We start from the raw sequence: 16,097 nt of genomic DNA on the forward strand, positions 1-16,097 counted from the left end.
CCCTTTATGGCCTCAAGCAAGCTCCTCGGGCTTGGTATGCCAAAATGGATAGCTTTCTTTTAGAATCTGGCTTTTCTAGGTGTCATTCTGACAATACTGTCTACACCAAGAAAGTGGGCAACTCTCTTATCATCCTTGTTCTTTATGTTGATGATCTTATCCTTATTGGTAGTGATCCCAACCTTATAAACCATGTGAAGTCTAGCCTCAAAAGGAAATTTGAAATGACAGACTTAGGACACTTACACTATTTTCTCGGTCTTCAAGTCTTGCAATCCAAGGAGGGTATTTCCCTTTCCCAGTCCAAGTATGCTTGTGATATTCTTCGTCATTTTCACATGGAAGACTGTAAGCCAGCCCCTTCTCCCTTTCAGTCTAGAGTCAAACTTTCAGTCTCTTGTACTTCTCCTGAAGTTGATGCTACCTTATACCGTCAACTTGTAGGAAAACTCTTGTATTTAACCCATACTCGTCCTGATCTTTCCTTTGCTGTTGGCCTTGTTGCTCGTTTTATGCAAAACCCCTGTGAAAGTCATTGGAAAGCAGCCAAAAGAATACTTCATTATGTTCGAGGTACAGTACAGTTTGGGATTCATTACAGTGCCAAAGCAGCTCCACTGTTAGTTGGTTTCACTGATTCTGATTAGGCTGGTGACCCTGATGATCGGAAGTCTACTGCTGGTTATGTCTTCACTCTTGGTTCAGGACCTATTACATGGGCTTGCAAGAAACAGGCTGCCATTTCTCTTTCGTCAGTAGAAGCAGAGTATCGTGGTGCCGTGGAAGCTAGTAAGGAAGCCTTGTGGCTTCGTCAGATCCTATCAGAGTTTGGCTTTGAGCAGCAGCATCCAACCACACTTTGGTGTGATAATCAAAGTGCCATTCAGCTATGCAAAGATCCAGTCCAGCATCAGCGCAGTAAACACATTGAACTACACATTGAACTCAACATAAGACAACCTTTATATGTCCCTTGGGTACCTTTTCATATAGAAAGATGCCTTTTGCCCTTAAAAATGCTGGAGCCACTTTTCAATGGGCCATGTCATATGCTTTCCACGACATCAAACAGGTCATTGAGGCATACTTGGATGATCTCGCTGCTCATTCTCGAAAGAGAACTGATCACCCTAGTCATCTTCGATTGGTTTTCGAGCGATGTCGTTTTTATAAAATCCGGTTGAATCCCAACAAGTGCGTTTTCGCGGTTACGTCCGGTCGGTTGTTAGGGTTCATCGTGTCCAATGAAGGGATCCAAGTTGATCCCTTCAAGGTTGAGGCAATAGTTCAGTTTCCTCCCCCGTCCTCGATTCGACAACTTCAAAGTCTTCAAGGGAAGGCTAATTTCTTAAGACGGTTTATAGCAAACTATGCCAAGATCACTAAAGGGTTCAGGCATTTGCTACGGAAAGGAGTTCCATTTGTATGGGACGAATTTGCGCAGCGATTGTTTGATGCTTTGAAAAAAGGCATTAGTCTCTGCCCCGCTTTTGAGTCCACCGAATTATGGTAGAGAATTCCTTTTATATCTCGCTGCAGCAGAATCAACCATTGGTATGGTTCTCATTCAGGACGATGATGCTCTCACCGAGCATGTGATTTATTATTTGAGCCGAGGCTTAATAGGTCCTAAACTTCGCTATTCTCCGGTTGAGAAGTTGGCCTTGGCAACTGTCCATGCTGTCCAGCGGCTCCGTCATTATATCCTACTACGCAAAACTTTTGTCTTAGCGGCAGTCAATCCATTTCAATTTGTCCTCAGTAGGCGAGTGATTGGGGGCAAATATAATCGATGGATAGTCATTTTGCAAGAATTCAATCTCGAGTTCTTGTCTGCAAAGTCTAAGAAATCCATGTCTTCGCAGAGCTAATTTTTGAGCTACCTTGTGGAGAGGATACTGTTTATGAGGAAAGTTTTCCCGACGAACATTTATTCCTCATCTCTTCACTCGACCCTTGGTATGGAGATATCATTGTCTATCTCCAGACTTCGAAGTTTCCCTGTACTTTCTCCAAGGATGAACGTCGAAAATTACGTCACCTGGCTAAAAACTATGTTATCATCGGTGACACATTATACCGTCGAGGGATTGATTCAATCCTTTGGCGCTGTTTAACCTTAGAGGAAGCAAAGTCAGTGCTCAATGATTGCCACAATGGAGCTTGTGGTGGTCATCTATCAGGGCTTGCTACAGCCCAGTGCATCTTACGTGCCAGCTATTTTTGGCCTTCACTCTTTAAATACTGTGTGGAAGTGGTCAAACGCTGTCACCCGTGTCAAATTTTTACTCGGAAGATGTGCGCGCATCCAGCTCCTCTTTTTCCCGTTGTCACCGTCGGTCCTTTTACTAAGTGGGGTATTGATTTTATGACCTGTAATCCACCTTCGGCGGCGAATCACAGGTACATTATCGTGGTTGTAGACTACTTTACGAAGTGGGCTGAGGCCATGCCTACTTATAAGAACGATAGTGACACGGCAGCATTGTTTCTTTTCAATCAAGTTATCTCAAGATTCGGTATCCCGAGAGAGATTGTCACTGATCATGGTAGTCATTTCCAGAATCAACTGATGTCTGAATTGGCACTCAAATTAGGTTTCTGGCAAGAGCATTCGTCTCCTTATTATCCTCAGGCCAATGGACAGGTCGAGGCAGTCAATAAAACTCTTAAGACGATACTCCAATGGACAATCGATAAAAATTGGTCCAATTGGCACGTTATGTTGTATTCGGCTCTTTGGGCATACCGAACCTCCGTGAAAATGGCTACTAGCTTTACACCTTTTCAGTTGGTTTATGGGATGAAATCTATCTTTCCAGTTGAATGTGAAATTTCGTCTCTTAAATTGGCTGTTGAGCTCCTTCCAGAGACTTCGAGTCTCGAAGAGCGCCTACTTCGCTTGGAACATCTCGATGAGCAGCGTCGAGATGTCGCCACGGTGAATGAGGCTCATAAGAAAAGGGTTAAAACGTAGTATGATAAATCTGTCCGTCCTCAAGTCTTTTCTGAAGGTGACCTTGTCCTGGTCTATGACCAAGATAAAGACACCTTGGGGGTAGGCAAATTTAAGCCTATGTGGTACGGTCCTTTCATTATTAAACGAGTTTTAGAAAAAGGGCCGTATGAGTTAATTGATTTTGAGGGAAACAAGCTGGCGAAGCCTCGAAACGGGCTCTACTTAAAGAAGTACTTTGCTTAGTTTTGGCCAGGCAATGGCTTCTTTGTACTTTATGTATATTTGTACATATATCATCGAGAGTTTTTTTTTTTATATCAGCACTTTTTGGTCTACTGTGGCAGGTGTTGATGGATGACTTGGTCTATTTTGGGTTCGCCGATGGTGCTAGTCGGCACACTCGGAATCTTGCTTCCGCAGCCTGGGTACTCTATTATCCAACTGGTCAACTGATGGTATCAAGAGGCGTGCGCATCGGTCCTGCTTCAAACAACATGGCTGAGTATACTGCCGTTATTAATTTATTATCCGAGGCAATCTCTCATGGGATCGACTCATTGGTAGTGTATCTTGATTCTCAATTGATAATGTCTCAATTAAATAACATTTATCGGGTAAGGGATCCATCTTTATATCACCGATATTTAAGGGTGAGGTTGTTGCAAAGATCATTTACTTATATTAATTATTTGCACATTCCAAGATCTCATAATTGGTTAGCTGATTTTATCGCTAATCAGGCATTAGACTGGCACATCAATCATTCATAATAATAAAATCAAGCATCAAAAAGTCAAACTGTATATATATATATAGATAAATATATATATATATATATATATATCTATATATATATATAGATATATATATATATATATATCTATATATATATATATATATAGATATATATATATATATATATATAGATAGATATATATATATATATATATATATATATATATATATATATATATATATATATATATATATATATATATATATATATATATATATATATCATAAAGCGTCTCGAGTGTACATATGTGTGTCCAAAAATATACAAAATTGGGACTCAAATTCCCATAATCATGTCCGGCATATCTAATGCCTCGGCTCAGGATGAGCATCTAAGTATGTAACTATCGCATTGGCCACATGCCGAAAAGTGCGAACCCAGTCACGTGGCATGCCAACCACATGACGCTGCATATCCTCAGGAAGGTCCTCTATGGCGGCCATCAGTACTCGGCAGCTCAGTCTCGCCAAGTGTCGCTGGACGTTGTTTAGAGTCTGTTCTGTATTAGCAGTCGCCTCTTCGGCTCCTCGATCATGCTGTCCATGCCGCGGGAACCCATCTGGTCGTACCGGCCCAATTTCTGGAACATGATCACCATATCTTAAAAAATCATCATTATATTTGAAAAATCCAAAAAAAAAATCATAAAATTAAAATCAAAAAATTCTTACCAATTTCGCCCCATGCTGCGTTTGGTGGTAACACTAGATCAGGATCTCCTCGGAAATCTAGCCCAGCATAGGGGTAGTCATCCACGGCGATGATCTGCTGATCCCACCAGGTGAAGAAGTCATCATCGAAGGCAGTCCTTGGGACCTCCCCACCCCCAGACGTTTCATCAGATCAGCCCACCGGCCCATGCGTGGATCGCATGGGGTGTTGATGGAAACTGCTACCCTGGGGTGGAGTGCGGGAGTCTTCTCGAAAAAGAAAGTGCACAGGATAGTCCCGTATCCAAAGTTTTTGGTCTGTCCCCTCCTCATAGAAGTGAGTTGGCTCTTCATGTTGGCCAGAAGAGGAGTACACCAGTCGAACACAGTAGTGAGACAGTCAACTGCCACACTCATGGTTAGCTGTGACGCCTGATGCAGAGAGGATGATCCGTTCACTCGAGCTATGGTGAACAAGATTATCCTAAGTGATAAACTCGCCACATGTGTGATGGAAATCTGGCTCCCAACCTTCTTGGGATGTCTTGGGTAGTATATCTGTACATAGTCCTCTATCTTGAGGCTACTCCGTGTCTTGCCCCAGGAATGTACTACCTCTCCCCTTCGTGAAAGGCCCGTGATAAAATAGATATCCTCCACTTCTACCCTGAGCGGAATCTGATCGATCATAAAGGCTTCCTCCTCGACGTCCCAATAATCAATGAGCATCTCAAGCAGACGCGTGTTTGCTTTCATATTTGGCAGTTTGAAAAATTTAAGCAAACCGCATCCCCGTAGGGAATCTAAATCTTCTGGACTGTTCATAACTTCATTATGCACCGTTGCGTGCTCTCTTTCACGCCACGTGACAAGCATTCTGAGAAAAAAAATGATTTGTAACCGTTAGTTTTTGTTTAAAAATGGTTCGCAGCGTATACGCGGGTCCCTGTGCACACAGTCGCATATAGGGCCCGTGTGTACGCGGGTTTCATATTACCAACCTACATATACGCCGAGGGGAATTTTTTGACAAAAATTCAACGGTGAAACATTAATAAAAAATCTTAAAACCAGTCACAATCAATTGCAAGCTAAGTATAAGAGTTACCCGGAGGTTTTTGACGAATTTGAACGGTTGAATCTAGCTGTGGGAAGTTTGCTACTTTTGCTCCAAATCCTTTGCTCTCAAATTCAAATGGTAAAAATGGTGAGTCCAAAATTCTTTTTATAAGTTTTGAAAATGCAAAATTTTTTCAAAATTTTATTTTGTTTCACCTCATCTGACTTTTAACTTGGGAGCTTGGAATGTCAAGATTGGTTTGTTTTTCAGGACATTTTGGACGATTTTCAGTTTCGAGACGATTCCATGATTGCTGACCCGTCATGGCAGGTATCGTTTTCTCACTGGCATATAGGTTAGGGACACCATTTTTCCGTTGCATTATGCATACTAGCCTCCATTTGCCGCTACATCTACCATAGGGTCGATCCCATCGTGTTATGGTTCGTAAGCCATCTTCACTCGTCGATTCTTTAAATCATGACATGATGGTAGAGCCATCCTTTACATGGGCATCGTAGTTAGCACCTCACTGACATTTGTTGCCAATGCTGCTCCGATTTGAGTAGGTTCAGGGGTCCTCTGTAGTCCTGCCATCACTTATGCATTGAAGACTCATTCTTCTTAGCTTCTCCGCTTTGTTCTGGCCTTATACCCTAGAGGCTCCTTTGTGTTGAGTTGTACTACTGCATTGCATGTTGACCACTTGCACCTTTTGGCCTAGATCCGGCTTCACTTGGACTCGTGTTTAAGCCAATTTTTGACCATGACGACTGCAAAATAAACCTTGCATACCTTTGACTTCTGCAGCTTGACACACCTTGACCCATGGAAGAAACATACCTTTGAGTGTCACTGACCAGTTTTCACCTCCCTGCATTGAGCATAGGAACGTTCCATTCCCAGGAACTAGATCATCTGTTTCACCGGCACTCATTCTTTCCACTGTACCATAGCATTCTTCTATTCTTTTTCCAGCTTAACAGAAAAAGACAAAAAAATAAATATTCCAAAAAAGAGTGGGAACGGGACAATATTTCCATTTATTGTTGGCAGCTAGAGTCATTCGTGTCGCCCTTGAACAAAGCACTCAAAACAAAGTCTCCTCCGTGTGGGTGGGATTTAGTTTGACTTAGGTACACCTTAACCTTGTTATTGAGTCAGTTCTCCCCCAATTGGTTATCTCTTCCAACCATATGGAGGGTTTGTTCGTGCCTCCTGCATGGTGAACTTATACAGAGTCATCATATGCTGCCACATAGTCACATTGAGACATGCTTTTGTTCAAGGGAAGTTAGCCTGAGTCGGCCTCTCTGCGGTGTCTCTTGACTCATTTTTCAGTTGGCCATCCCTGGTTGTCAGTGTCATGTCTATCATCACATCAGCTATATTGGTCCTTTACTCGTGCCGGTTTGAGAAGGTCCCCATTGACTTCTTGCTGGCAGGTCTTGTCCTTATCGACGACGACATCTTGCTCTGAGGATAGGCCTAGAGCTGCACCTTGGCCCTATTTTCATTATTGATAGGTCACCTTGTGCTCAGCATCGATCAGTATTATGGATCTTTGGCTGAGTGGTTTCCCTTGTGTTCGACATCAGCTTATATTATCACACATTGGGATTTGTGCAGTACCTTGGTTTCCATTTGACCCTATTGGTGGATACCTCACCTTTGTGTCAGCTTTCATTATTGGTTAGTTCAGAGGGTGTCTTTCGTGCGCTAGCCACATCTTGTGTATGCTGGAAACATACTTCGGTTTGGTTACTACATCTCTTTCGTCCAATTCCTTCCACATTATTGGCCTACGGGTTACAGTCGCGCTAGATTGATGAAGGATGCCTTAATTCCTTCCTTCTAGCGGATCTTTCCCTATCGACTCCGACTCATTGCTCTGGGGCAAAGATCTAAAGTCCATTTGGCAGTACCTTGGGGTTTGCAGTCATTAGTGGCAGATCCTTCGCTATCGACAGTCAGAAACCATCATTGTCTCTTGATCGATAGATTCTTACAAGTGTTGGACTCCAGCTCATCTATTCACACTTGTTAGATTGTACTGGGTACCTTGACACTCATTATCATTATCGGTGAGTAGTCTCACGTTTGTTAATGGTATACATCAATGACAGGTAATCAAACGATTTCTCACATGGTCGACTTTATATCATTTATTCCCATGGTGTAGAAATGTACCACGGCGGTCGGTGAAGACCTCAAGTTGTATCACCATTCATTGGTTCACTTGATAGTTGCTCCTGTTGCTGCTAGTTGATACCACTCCACTTTATATGTTTCAGTCAGTCATGGCGACATTCTATATGCTGGCACTTGAGTTTGCAGTGTAGTACCATCCTATTCCATCATGTTCAGTTGGTACCTTTTGGGATCAGTCTTTGATATCAGTGATCCGTTGCATCTTTCAGCATCATTGACAGTCTTATATGTTATATTCAGACATGTACTTGTTCATTATGATCAGATGATCCATTATGTATCTTTCAGTCATTTATACTTTTATACTTAGTGGATCCGCTTGTACTTGATATGCATACATGCTTTACTCTTTTTGAGCATGGGTATGCCCGCCTCAGACAATGTTTCTTTCTGATCTCCTTTGGTGGCTTGGCAGGCTGAATTCTGGTGAAGTCCTCCTCGGTTTTTTACAGACTTCCTTTCCATGTACTCGCATAATATATTTCGGCCATCATGTACCCCTTCTGACCTCATATATTAGGGGGCATTTGTTGTAGCTCCAAATCTCACTCTTATGGTTTGTGATGCTACACTTATGGCCTAGGGCAACCCCTCCTTCCAGACCTGGTCCTAAAATTTAGAAAACAGTGTTTTATCCCTTATACGTGACATTGCCCTGAGTTAAACGCGTGTATACGTGGGTAGGCATATACCCAACCCGCGTATATGTATTAAAACACTTGAAAAAAATATAAAACTCCTTATTTTCGAGCAGAGATCGCGGGTTTTACCTGCTGATCACCTGTTAGTGCCCATGGCCCAACTGTTCCCAACCAACTCCCAACTAAAAAACTACTTTGGGAGAGGTATAAAAAGACCTCAAAGGGAAGGCCTAAGGGAGGAGAGAAGAGAGAGAAAGGTTATTATGCTGATATTTTTCCCCTGACCAGGTCTGAAGTCCCTTGTGCCTTCTGCACTTCCCCCATTTGTACAGGAAACTCTTGCTTCCTTGTGTGTTGATGTTCATCCATTACTTGTGACATCCTGGAGAGAGTCATGGAAGGAATTTGTTAAAGGCTTGAAGCTGGAATGGATCCGGAAGGAAGCTTTGCTTGGAGCCTGCTGAAGGTGACTCAAGTGAAATCATTCATTTTTATGTACTTTATTTGTCTATAATAAAAGAAACACATGTCTTGGTCCCCGAAATGAATCCTATTTATGTTAATGATATTCATGTTTAGAATTCATATGTAGATGGTTGTTTGGATTTCATAACTAACTACCTTTATTTATAACATGAAGATGGTTTCTTTATAAGGTTTTGTCCATATACTGTTGTGTTCTTTGGAATTGGTTGTTTTGCAGGACAAAAGAGAAGAAGGGAACTCTAAGAAGGGTTTGGACACTAAGGGCCTTCTCAAACGTAGGACCTAAGGTATGTACCCTTTACAATAGAATTTGCTTATAATAGCATAATGGCTATGTGAATGTGTGCTTCTTTGAATAGACAATTTTCAGTCTGCTAGGGTTTCAACCCAAAAAACCCTAGGGGAACAATTCCCTCCAACAGACACTGTTTTGCATGAACAATTGCCAATTCGTCGACTCGTTTCACACACATGCATGTTGTTCCATTTTCTAAATCTTGCATTCACTGTTTGCTTGCATGATCATTCACCTCTGCTTACACTCAATATCACCATGCATTCACATCTTCATTTTCTTTCAATTGCTCATCGACGGGTCTGGGCAACTTTCGCCTGGACTCTGCCTCACCAACACAACATTGGGTAATTGTGAGAGAGAAGGCTCTACCTTCCTCCTAGAAAATGTAGAATTCTAGCCAATGACTACCCTCTAGTCTTGCCTTGCACAATTCTGAGAGGCAGTGAATCCTGGCCTAGAAAATTGCACAATGTAGTCCCTGGGCCTGGAGCACTTGCCAACTCAAATTGTGCATTGCGCAATCCCAGCACCCAGTAGGCCAGTTTGGATTGCGCATTGCACAATTCCAACATCCATATAGCCTCTTGACTATTCGAACTACCTTTTGCATAGTTCTAGCGGTCAATATCCTGGCCTCCTAGTGAAAATTGCGCAATCCTTGCCAGTCAATCCCCATGCATGTAGCATGTCATCCCTCAAGTTTGCTTTGGTTTCTAACTGAGATATTTCTTGCAATGCATGTCGCCATGTCTCCAGATATACCAGGTGTTCGTCTGTCTCTCAGCAGGTCAGGATCAATGGCCTCCAAGAGAGTAGATTCAAAGGACACTGACGGAAGCGCAACTGGAGCAGCAGTTGAGCGAGTGTCTACAAGTTTGCTGATCTATGAAGACACCAAGTTGATTGTAGACAACAAAATCAAGATGAAATGACAAGAGGTCAATGATGCATTCTCAAGCACATTTGGGGAAGATCTCGAAGATCGCCAAGTTTATGTGAACATTCACAAGTCTGGCTTGTATTGGATTGCATGCAGGTATCCTGCATTCCCATGCATGGACAGGATACATTGGATCATCTCGCACACTGATCCTAAGATGATGACATTGAGCAGTGTCAGTGGGACAGATATTGCTACCTTTAGGGCACATGTTTATCAACAGATGTACCATTTGTCGAAGCTAGTGATCACCATGGAGACACCCTTCAACATACCCAGCTGTAATGCTAACTCCAGGGATATCTTGAAGAATTGGGTAAAGGAGCTAGACAAATTCAGGATGACAACCAACCAGATTTACAAGATGAAGCTATTGTAGAAGGTATATCAATACTTAGTCATATTTGCATGTGACTTGTATGGCTAAGAGAGCACGGAGACATTCCCGCAGAGTTGGGTGATCACGTTGGACCAACTGGCCAGTGAAGGAAAAGCATGAAACTGGTCCAAAATGTTGGTTCACAGGCTGAAGGAATAGGTCAGAAGAGCTCGGTAGCTGCCCAAAGGTTAGAAAGCAGAAATATACATGTCTGCCTACATCTTGGATGCAATATGTGCCCATCAGTAGTTCTCGGGAATGAAGTAGGGTTGGACATCGGCAAAAACCTCTGTCAATACTTATTGTAAACTATTGTCTGAATGGAGCTTCAGAGGAGTTATCACACAACTATCAGATCATTTTGTCACCCCGATGTATAAGATGTTATTTGATTAGGATCCACCTTGCATGTTGAAGGCCGCAATGGACGCATTGATTGACATAGCGGATTTATATGTTTCACCGTCTGACACCTTCATACGGATGTGCAACACAGAGAAGCCTCTGCATGTTTTGTCGAAGTTTGCCATGGACAAGCTCGTCATGCAAGAAGTATCATACCACATCTCAGTAGGACTGTCAGCTAGGCTACACCAAAAGAAGAAGGCACCTTGGTCCACTCTTCTGTTGTGGATTGGGTTGTACGAGATATGAAACCTCAAGCATGTGGTTGTCGAAACAAAGGAGATCAATAAATATCCTTTTGACGTCCAAAGCTTCAATCCATATGACCCGCATTATATTGTGAAAGATCACTCCACGAGAACACAATTTCAGTGGATCCACAGGGCATGTCATTGGGCGGAGGAAGAGCCATGGAGATATTGTTACAACTTCTCCAGGCCTAATGAACTAGTCATCATCATTGTGGAATGGTTAGTGAAGCAGCATCCAGGAGAGCAGTAGCAACAACAGAAACAGAGGTAAACATACTGGCGCATGACAAAGGGAAGAGGAAGATTGTCGATAGCACGAAGGCAGAACAAAGCTAGAAGTTCCAAGCAGACCCACTTGTATAGAAAGTAGCTGTAGAAATAGAGGCGAAGAGGAAACAACATGACAGGAGGAATTCTCAAAGGTAGAGAGAAAATTAGAGGATGGAGGAAACAATGAAGGAGTTGCATGAGTTGAATGAGCAACTCTAGAAGGAATAGGAGCTGTGCAGACAAGATAAGGAAGCACAACAAGAACAAGTACATCAGGGGGTACAACATGTACAGATAGATGAAATTGGACCCATACAGGTAGTAGACTCATCCGAACACCTGGCACCAAGAAAACAAGGTGAGTAGTCGCAAGAGCTAGACCTCACTCAAGAGATTGAACAAGCACTTGAGTAGATGTATACAGATATGGAGTAGTAAGAGTTAGAGCAAGACATCGACCTCATGCCACCACCTAGAGATTGACCCACTAGCTTCAGTGGATCCAGAAGCGGAGCAAGTCCCAAGTGACCAAGGAGACACTGAGATGCTTGGAGACAATCTAGAAGGAGAGATGCACAACATATCATTTGACGAGTCGCAGCATAGAGTTGTGCAACTGCGCAAAGTGTTTACCTCAGATGATCACACATATTTTGCACAGTTTGAGGAACGAGTGATCATGTCTAACATGTGCAAGCATCCAATGACATTGATCGATGCTACCAGAGCATATACCGAAGCCAATAGCTCGAGTGTTTGCTTCTTGATAGCTGAGAACGAGCGAATGGCTAAAGAGTTACAGATGGCCAAGCAAGAAACAGAACTGCTTACAACATCTGCCTGACCAGAGTTGAAGAAGGCGATACTAGATGAAGTATTGTCCCTTGAGAGAGTCATGTGGGCGTTGTATTCTAAGTTTGATACCGTGCATAAGGCAGTTGTCCATCTCAACGATTGGCAACAGTGATGTGCTAGGAGAGCACGTATCTTGTCAAAATTCCATATTGTTGTTGATTACATGCAAAAATGGACAATGAGATACAAGGGAGCCCCGTTACACTTGCCGAAGATGTTGAAGCCCAGAGAAATCGAGCTGAAGGCATGCATCCAGAATCAAATCCAGAACTATGAAGAACTCCCACAACTCATCACTAGTTTGTGGGCATCCCATGCATGAGTATTGAGGAGTATGGATGTTATTGTGCATGCACATGTGATCCCATCTATTGGGACACTTATCGAGGCAAGGACGAAGGCACAAGTCCAATTGGAGCTTGACTCGTAATTTGACGAGTTGATGTGCATAGCCACCAGCGTAGACTTGATGATCAGTGTAGACGCCATGCATCTTTATGTCACTGGTCCAGCCACACTCAAGACAATGATGCACATGTTATCAGACAAGTTGGACAAAGGATCCAGAGCAGTGTACCCAGATGCTACAGAGGCAACAGTTCGTTTCTAGAAATATGTCACCATAGAGTACACGGACACCATCGCCGACTACCGAGCTTGGCATCAGTTCACTACTATCGACCACTATGAGGATGTCGAAGAGATGGTCTTCCCATAGTTGCTTGAGTCATAGTGATGTCTTGCGTGGCTTTCTCAAGCCTATTTTGTCTCACATGGGTACATGTGAAGATTGTATGTAACGTCTTGTCAAGTGGAAGTTCAAGTGTCGATAGTTGGATGTAACAGTCATAGAGTAGATGAAGAGTCATGAGGGTAGATGAATAGTCACAAAGGGGAATGTCAAAGGCCACCCCACCCTTTGCTATATATAGTCCTTCATAACTCATTGTAGAGGCTTTTGTTCAGCCAGGCTTTTGATCGGAGTATCTTAGAGAAATCTTGGAGATTATATTAACGAGCCTTGGCTTCTTCACTATTGCAGAGCTAGTATATTTCTTTGGAGGAGCAGGTGGCAGTGACTGTAATGTTCCACTGTCGGAACTAATGGTTGGTCATGGTTGTATTGTATGACTGGAACTTTCATTTCCTAATATAATAGAGCCAACATGTTTCATGCATATGTTGTTATTGTATTTTAGCTAACTTGTTTACTCTAATAATATATGTATTGTTTTCTTATGCATGCATGTATGGCCTTCCTATATAAGTATGTATGAAACTTATTGAAATCTGTTGTTTGTTTAACCATCACTTTGGATTGCTATCTCACTTGCCTTCCAGTTTTTCATGCATCTTTTCTCATGTGTTCCCTTCTTAACTATGTGATTTCATAGGTTTCCAAGGGGCACACTGACCTTACCCTCTGTGTGTTAGAAGTGCTCATGCACCTTCCTTGACTTGCTGCATATGTCACACCCTTGCTACCAACAGGGACATATTACTTGCCTCTGAGTGCAACCGCGATCAAGGCAATATCGTATGACCCACAGTTGGGACTCCTACACTAAATAGTCTGAGGTCTAGTTGGGACTTCTTACTGGGGAGATCCCCTGACATGTTGGTGGGTTTAGCAGCGTCAATAAGATCTTACCCAGATTTGCAAAAATAGCTAAACATTGATCTTCGTGCATGATTTTCGAGGCAATGGAGATGAATAAGAAAAATTAAAGAGAGGTTATTGTTGACAACATGACAAATTAGGTTTCCTCCAAACAAATTTCCTAGATTTGCATTGGTCTAATAATTACATGAAGTTCTTTGAGGCAGATTTATGAAAACGACTATTTTTTCTAGAATTCCAAAATATGCCCAGATTTGCAAAATTCATATCAGATTTGTGTTTCTTCAATTAGATCATGACTGAACTAGATTTACTATCCATGGCATATTTTTGGGATTTAATCTCCATATTATTTGCAAAGGATTGGCTTTGTATAAAGCCAAACTTGTAATGTAAAAATATTATAAAAACATAGTTATGGCTCCAAGCCTAGCTAGCAAGCCATTTATTTGTACCTTGATGTTGTTGAGCTGAGTGTTGGGGGTTCTACCCCCTTCCCTCTGATCAATTGGAGGTTGGACTACTATAGATGTTGTAAAAGACTGAGATTTTAATTTAATTTCTAGTTCATGCATCTCTTATGTTTATTTTCTGTATTGTTAATTTCGCTCACATAAGCTAAGAATTTTCCTTAAAGGGAAACGAGATGGTGGGCTATGGCCCAGCCAACCCATCTCATTCTCACCAAAATTATCTTGGTGTGTTTAGAAGCAGTGATATTATTTTGTGCAGGAGTGATTTATTTATGCTTGAGTTTGCAGGTGTGGCAAATATTTTGTGAATGCATTTCTTGCTTGTGTGATCTCAGATCTGAGGAGTTATGTGTGTGTTGAGTGCTTTATTTCAGTTCCAACATTTCCATTCCTTTCTTAAGCATTACTGCATGTCTTTCCTTTTCTGAGAATTTTACTTAAATTTTTTTTGGAAGGTAGCTCGAGTTACATTTTTATGCTTTAAGTTCTGCATATTTTCTTTATGGAGGATCATACCCTAGTAGAAGTATAAAGTACAGTCATGAGAAGATTTCTCTGTATGTAATCTTAAAAATCATTATAATATCCATGAGTGGATGTAACTAAATATTGTTGAGAACAACAATTGTAATAATCTTTCTTGAGTTTACAGATTTCATGTGAATACATTTGATCTTGTGCAAAATACATATATATTACACGGTGAAATAGATTCTAAAAGGGGTTTAAGTTCAAGATTGAATGGTGATCTTTCATTACTACGCATGAGTTTGTCATTTCTACAAGTGTGAATTTCCTTAAATCTTTGCAATGTGTTTTCATTGAAGTTTGTAGTTGATTCACGTTTATTTTCATTATTGTTCAAGTTGAAGTTCCTTTCTTGCATTTGTTATTTTACTATTTATTGCATTGGCACATTAATTTAGGAATGAAGGACTATCGAATGTAAGTCTGTTCTAGTGCAGTAACAGGGTGTTCTGGTATAGGAACAAAGTGTTCCAGTGCAGGAATAGAACATTTTAGTATAGGAGCAGAGTATTTTGGTACAAGAACAAAGTCAGTCTAGTACAGGAACATAGTTATTATAATACAAAAACGAATTTTCTCTGTTTTCCTAATGTAGGGACAAAATTGGTCCATTACAGGAACAAGGTCATTTCGTTACAGGAACATAAATTATTGTCATAACATAAATGAAATCACCCTGTTTTCCTAGTACAAGTATCGTAGTACATGAATAGATTTTCTTTTCAAATCTTTTGAGTTATGCAAATGATTTATTGAGTGGCATGAATTCTGAGTTTATTTCTTTGTTTTAAGAAGTATTTTTCCACTGAAATATTTTACAGTTTTTTTCTGAGTGAGAGTTCAGTTTCCAGTATTGTGTGAGCAATTTCGACACAAGTTAGGATTTTCTTTTGTAGGATGCTAGACTCATTCTCTGGAATTTCTAGTGTTATGCCTCGAAGTTTACGAACTCCCTGATTGACAATTAAATGTTGGTCCATTAACATGCCCTATATTTCACCCAAGATTTTGGCACCATTGTTGGGGAGGTGCTTAGGAGATTGACTTTGGTGGCCTATTGCGTTTGGTTTTCTTTTCATGTAGTTTCTCTTGAAACTTTTTGTTCTTTGAATTTGTTTCTTTTGTGCATATTTTGGTTGTTTTAAGGTTTTTCATTGCTCGTGTGATGTAAGATCCCCCCTATATATACTAATCCATGTGATAACATAATATACCAGTTGGCATGTTGAGAACAAGAAAATGCTATTGTGAGGAATATTCTAATGAGGAGTTTT

Source organism: Pinus tabuliformis, chromosome 3_2, assembly GCF_031772625.1.
Source record: "Pinus tabuliformis cultivar Carrire ecotype Pingquan chromosome 3_2, CPIR1, whole genome shotgun sequence".
In the NCBI taxonomy this organism is placed as follows: Eukaryota; Viridiplantae; Streptophyta; class Pinopsida; order Pinales; family Pinaceae; genus Pinus; species Pinus tabuliformis.